The sequence below is a fragment of the Cebus imitator genome, unplaced genomic scaffold (genome assembly GCF_001604975.1).
Source record: "Cebus imitator isolate Cc_AM_T3 unplaced genomic scaffold, Cebus_imitator-1.0 Scaffold44, whole genome shotgun sequence".
NCBI lineage: Eukaryota > Metazoa > Chordata > Mammalia > Primates > Cebidae > Cebus > Cebus imitator.
The window spans coordinates 3105391-3111390 of NW_016107359.1; positions in this window are offsets into that span (position 1 = coordinate 3105391).

The following is a 6000-nucleotide window of genomic DNA, read 5'->3' on the forward strand; positions in this document are numbered from 1 at the left end:
GTTGCTCTGCAGGCTGGATTCGTAACACTTGATGGGAGCATTGGAAACATCTAAGGAGGAAAAGGGAAAAGTGAAGCTGGTAATTAGCTGCTGAGGATGCTGGGAAAATCTCTCCCCGGCTCCTCTCGGGGCTCAGGTTGATGAGGAACCAGCCCCGGGGACCAGGCCTGGCTCAATTTCTCCTTTCATTAGTGCAGTTTCCACTGGCTGCTTCCACACCGGAGTTTTCATGCCAAGTTCTCAGCTTCCTCTGGGAGATGACAGGTGGTGTGGTAGAAATGGCTGTGACTCTGGATTCAAATCGCAGCCCTGACACCTATAAAATGTGTCTTCTTGGGCAAGTCAATTTCTTGGAGCCCTGGTTTCCTCATTTGTGACAGGGGGGTAACAAGGCATCCCTGGGTGTATTGTTTTGTCAATTAAAGCAGAGAGGCAGGGTCAGTGGCTCACTCCTGTAATCCCAGCACTTTGGGAAGCTGAGGTGGGCGAATCACAAGGTAAGGAGTTCAAGTCTAGTCTGGCCAACATAGTGAAACCCCATCTCTACTAAAAATATAAAAATTAGCCTGGTGTGGTGGTGTGCACCTGTCATCCCAGCTACCTGGGAAGCTGAGGCAGGAGAATCACGTGAACCTGGGAGGTGGGGGTTGCAGTGAGCCGAGATCGTGCCATTGCACTCCAGCCTGGGCAACAGTGCGAGATTCTGTCTCAAAACAAACAAAACAAAACAAAAAAAAAAAGAAAAAAAATTACAGCAGAGAATGTTTACATTGTACCAGGCACACACTGAGTAATCAGCAAGTCTTAGGTTTTGAAGGATAGTGGGTGCTGGGTGACCAAGAGCTGAGGACCCAGGAGAGAGAAAGGCACACACCCAAGAGATGGCAAAGGGGCCCCTTTTGATGATGAGTCAGGGACTCCACTATCCCGGGGTCTGGCCCATTCTCCTTCCTGTGGGTTTCTGGTTGCAGGAGGCCGCAGAGGGGCAGGTCCTGCCCCAGTCTTCCCCACCCACACCCCAAGGAAGACTGGTTGTGGATTACTGAAATCCCAGAGTCTGCTTGTGCCATACCCTGGAGGCTGAGGAATGGGCTCAGCCAGGTGGGATCCCTGTCACTGTGTCAGCACTAAGACAAAGGGACAAGCTCTGGACCAGGAATGAGGAGGCTGGCTCAGGGCAAGTTATTCTTCTGGGTCTTGAATTCCCCATCTGGGAAACATGGCACCAATAGTATCTGTCTGCTGGGACTATGATGCAAGTCAGCACATGATACACCCAGAGACACGCTCACCCAGACGTTCTTTTTGGGGCTCCTGGGGGCTTCTGGTGCATTCTCTGTCTCTCTCTTTCTTTGTGGTGAGGATATAAGAAGCAGCAGATGCCCAGGACCTTTGCTGTGGTCTCAGGAGCCCTCACTGTGTAAATAACATTGACTCCCAGTAAGACTGGAAATTTCCATTCTTTAGGGAGGGCATTAGTGAACTCAGTGCCAGGCACTATTTTACTCACTTTTAACCCAGGCTCCCTGGCTCCAAAGCCCACACTCTTGCTCACTCCATGGTCTTGCTTCTTGTGAAGGATACACGTAAGATTCAGAATGTGGCTCTGGAGTGAGACTGTGTAACAGTTAGCTATTGCTGTGTAACAAGTAAGTCTAAAAACTAAATAGTTTATTTTTCACAATTCTGTATGTTGGCTGGGCAGTGCCTCTGCTGCTTTCCACTGGGCTCAGCCACGCAGCAGGAGGGTGGGCTGGAAGGGCTGCTGGGCTGGGGAGTCCATGTGGCCTGATGCACATGTCTGATGCTGGAGTGCCTCAGTTCTCTTCCAAGTGGCCTCTCACCCTCTAGTAAGATAGACAAGCAGCTGTGGGGCAGCATTCCAAGGGCAAGAGCAGAAGCCATCAGGCCTTTGGGGCCCAAGCTGCTGAACTTGCCAGTACCTTTCAGTCACATCCTGTTATTCACAGTGAGTCCAGATTGAATGGGTGAGGGAAACAGACCCCACCTCTTGATGGGAGGAGCCTCAACGACATTGTGGACATATTCAGTTTGCCACAAGATGCCTGGGTTTAACCCCCAGTTTGGACCCTTGCTGGCTGTAAGCTTGGGTTTTTCACTTAACCTATCTGAAGCTCAATCTCCTTCTCTGCAAAATAGGGACAATGCTAATCCTCCTTGTCAAGTTTTATGACGACTAAGTGAGAAAACGGCATGAACTGCTTTGCCCAGTGCCCGAGACACAGCGCCCATTGCGATTATATTGACAGACTCTGCTCTTACATGACCTCAGAGCAGAAAAGGACTTTATGGAACTCAGAAAGGCCTGGTGCCCTGGAGAGATGACAGCAGAGCCTGACAGTTAGCTAGGTCTCCCGACTCTCTGTCCAGTGCTCTTTCCTCCACATAAGCTGCCACTCTGAGACTAAGCACAAAAGACAAATATCCCAGTCTGGGGACGGCAGATCGATTTTCTCACCCTTGCTGGCTGTGATTGATTGGCGGTGCTGCCCAGCGTTCTGCAGTGAGAAAGCTGTGAGGTCTGGCCCCAGCTCAGTGGGAAGGAGGGCCAGGATCGATCAGTGATGTTTGCCCATGGTACAGTGGCGGGGGCGGGGTACATGCGCAGTTTGCTTGCCAGCCCTGCTCTGGTCCTAGCTCTGACCTCACCTCTGTGGCTGCACTGAGCGCTGAGTGAACCATGTGCTCCGGGCCTTTCATGTCACAAAAGAGGACACAAGGTCCGGAGTGGTCAGGAGATTGGCCTCATGGTCACACAGCAGGACATTTCCTGGTCATCCCACGTTTCCATTCTTCCCAGATCCCTGAGGAGTCTGGATGAGTGTGTGTCTGGCTCCTGTGGCCTGAGTTTCCAATCTCCAACTTAAGAAAGGTAGAGATTACAGGGCTTTCTGCTCTGGCTCAGGCCTCAGGCAGAGTGTCCTCAAAGCACCAGCATGGGGAAAAAGGCATCTTGGCTCTTTGTTTGGATTCAGATAGTGCATTTTCAAGTTTCTTGAGCTCACAGTGACGGCCGGCCAATTTTGTTTCCACCCGAGGCTCAATCATCTCTTTCCCTGGTCTTCTGCACACGTGTGCTGGCGTGAACTCAGATGGGGCAGGCCTACGCTCAGGAGAGAGGAAGGAGCTCAGGCGCTCAGGGCCGGCAGGTTTGGAGCTCCCTTTCCGAGGCAAAGACATGACACAAATCTTCCCACTGCCCAGCCAACTCCTCCTCGTGTATCTCCCGGGGGTGATACTGACAAGGTCTGCTCTCAGGGCCCAACCATTAAGGAATTCATTAATCAGAATCCTGTTTACAGCTCTCTGGCAAGCGATGGTAATTTACTGGCTCAAACCAGACCCTTGGCCTTCCTGCAAACTGCTGTGACATTTGGTAAAACTATCAGCTGGGGACCGGGCCAGGCCGGGAGGTGTGTGTGCAATTCACGCTGACTTGTGAAATGGAGGCGCCGTGTGGGTCACAGGCAATAGGGAAGGCTGGAGGACAGGCTGTCACTGGTTCCAGGTGGCACCTTGGACAAGTCCCTTCCCTGTCATCTCACATCTGCATTGTGAGAGGTTTGGAGTAAGTCAGATGACAAGTCTGTCAGCCACAGACTTGCCCCCTCTGCTCTGCCCAGGATCCACCAGCGTGGTGTTTAAAAACAAACAAGAAAGAAAATGGGATCCCTCACCAACGTTTACAAACTGCAAATTCCACTTGAAAATCCAGATTTCTGGTACATGGGGAGTGTACTCCTATCTGGCAATGAAGGCCTGAAGCTGAGTGTTTCCTGACATCTCCAGATGGGTCTGTGGTCTCAGGTTTGCCAAGGTTAGCACTGATCCCTGCTGCTAGGCATGGGCCCAGGGCCTCCATGTACGGTTGTGCAGGTTGTACACTACTGTGGAGTCAAAAGGGGGCTGAATTCCTACGATCCGCCGGCATGCCATGGGCACTCACGTGGACTTCTCACAATGGCCTTGTTTGGGCCAGCCGTGGTCCTGCCTGGGCCCACAGTTTCTGTAGTTTGCATTTCACAGAGGGCCAAGCTGGGGCTTCCTCAGAGCTACAGGTGGGGACACTGGCAGGCCATGGGCTGGGAGGCCTTGGGGAAATCTCTACGCCTCTCTGGGCCACAGTTTCCTCATTTTAAAAACAAGGGCATGAGCTAGCTGATCTCAGAGGCCCTTCCAGCTCTAGGAGAGTATAATTTACTGGGGGGAAAGAGGTCATGGCCGGGGCACCTGAGTGGGGAGCTGGGCTGTGAGCCTTGGCTCTGGGGAGAAGGCTGTAAAGCCCAATAGAAGCCAGCAGTAGGGGCACAGCACCGACTGAGCACAGCCCTCCTGCCCCCAGCCTCATCTTTCAGTGCTCTTCAAGGCAAACGCTGGCCATCGGTGCTGGAAAAATGTACAATCTGGCCTTTTTCAGAAAAAGTTTATTGACCCCTGCCCTAGACCCACTAGTGCCCATGAAATTGGAGTCCTGATCAACCATCAGCCCGTTTTTTATATTTTACAAATGAAGGAAATGAGGCACAGAGAGGTTAAGCAACTTGTCCAAGGTCACACAGCTAATGAGAGACAGAGTTAGCCTCTGAATCTAGTGAGTCTGACTCTGGAAAAGCACTTTTCTAAGGTAGTGAGATTTCAAAGCACAAACCAATGCCCAGAGCACTGGCTAGAAAATGGACAAGGTACGGCCCCTGTATTGGGGATTTTATTTTAAGCCACTCTCCTCCCTGGAATATATATTTTAGTTGATCACCAGAAGAGGGTTTATATAGGAGAGGTGTGTAATTCATGCTTTCTTCTGAACCTTGAACGTGGGGCCGTGATATAGTACTAGTCCATGAGGCTCATTTAGAAAGTGCTATTTGCACATGGCAGCCAGTGAGAGAAGGGTTCACTAAGTCACTGCCTAGGGCAGGGCGAACATTTAACTGATTTAGGAGAATGAACAGGGTACAAGCAATCCTGAAACTGTATTTTTATGGTTGATCCACAGTGTAGGTCCTTATAGAATATTGTTTGTTTCATGTTTGTTTCATGGTGATGGATGAACTGGTTTTACTTCCACTAAAAAGAAATAAAAGCATTCTTTGTAACAGGTCCTTAAGGAATACCACTTAGGCAAACTTACTTAAAATCTGATACACCTCATGATGATAAATATTTTATGTAAAATACGCTTGTTACATAATGCCATGTAAGTGTTTACAATTAATCAGTTTTTTTTTTCGGAATACTTTTATTATTTAGGTAAAATAGGTTGATAGAATGGATTGCTATCAGGATGTCTTATGTGCAATGTATGTTATTGCTCCTCGCACATGCTAGTGTTCCTTCACCTTGAACAATATAAATAAGTTTGAGAAAAGGAAACACATGGAAAGTTAGTATCACTACGCTGAGTTAACGTTTAAAATCAGAACGAGGCTAGGCACGGTAGCTCACGTCTGTAATCCCAGCTCTTTGGGAGGCTGAGGCAGGCAGATCACATGAGGTCAGGAGTTAGAGAGCAGCCTGGCCAACATGGTGAAATCCTGTCTCTACTAAAAATACAAAAATTATCCAGGTAAGGTGGAGGGCACTTGTAATCCCAGCTACTTGGGAGGCTGAAGCAGGAAAATCACTTGAACCTGGGAGGTGGGGGTTGCAGTGAGCCAAGACCATGCCATTGCATTCCAGTGTGGGTAACAAGAGCAAAACTCCATCTCAAAAAAAAAAAAAAAATCAGAACCAAACACCTGAGTAGATGCTACACCTCTTCCTCTTCCTGGAAGTTGCTCTTTAAGATTCTGATGACTAAAGGCAAGCCCCTAAGTCGACAGCACCAACAGACAAAACCCTGAACAGCTCAGGACAGTCATTCCAGTTTACTTGCCGGACCAAGCGGCTGTATGTCATTGACAGTATACTTCATTATTACCAAATGCAAAATGAATGCCAATCGAGGCATAGATTTGAAATATGAAAACAAACTTGTAACCT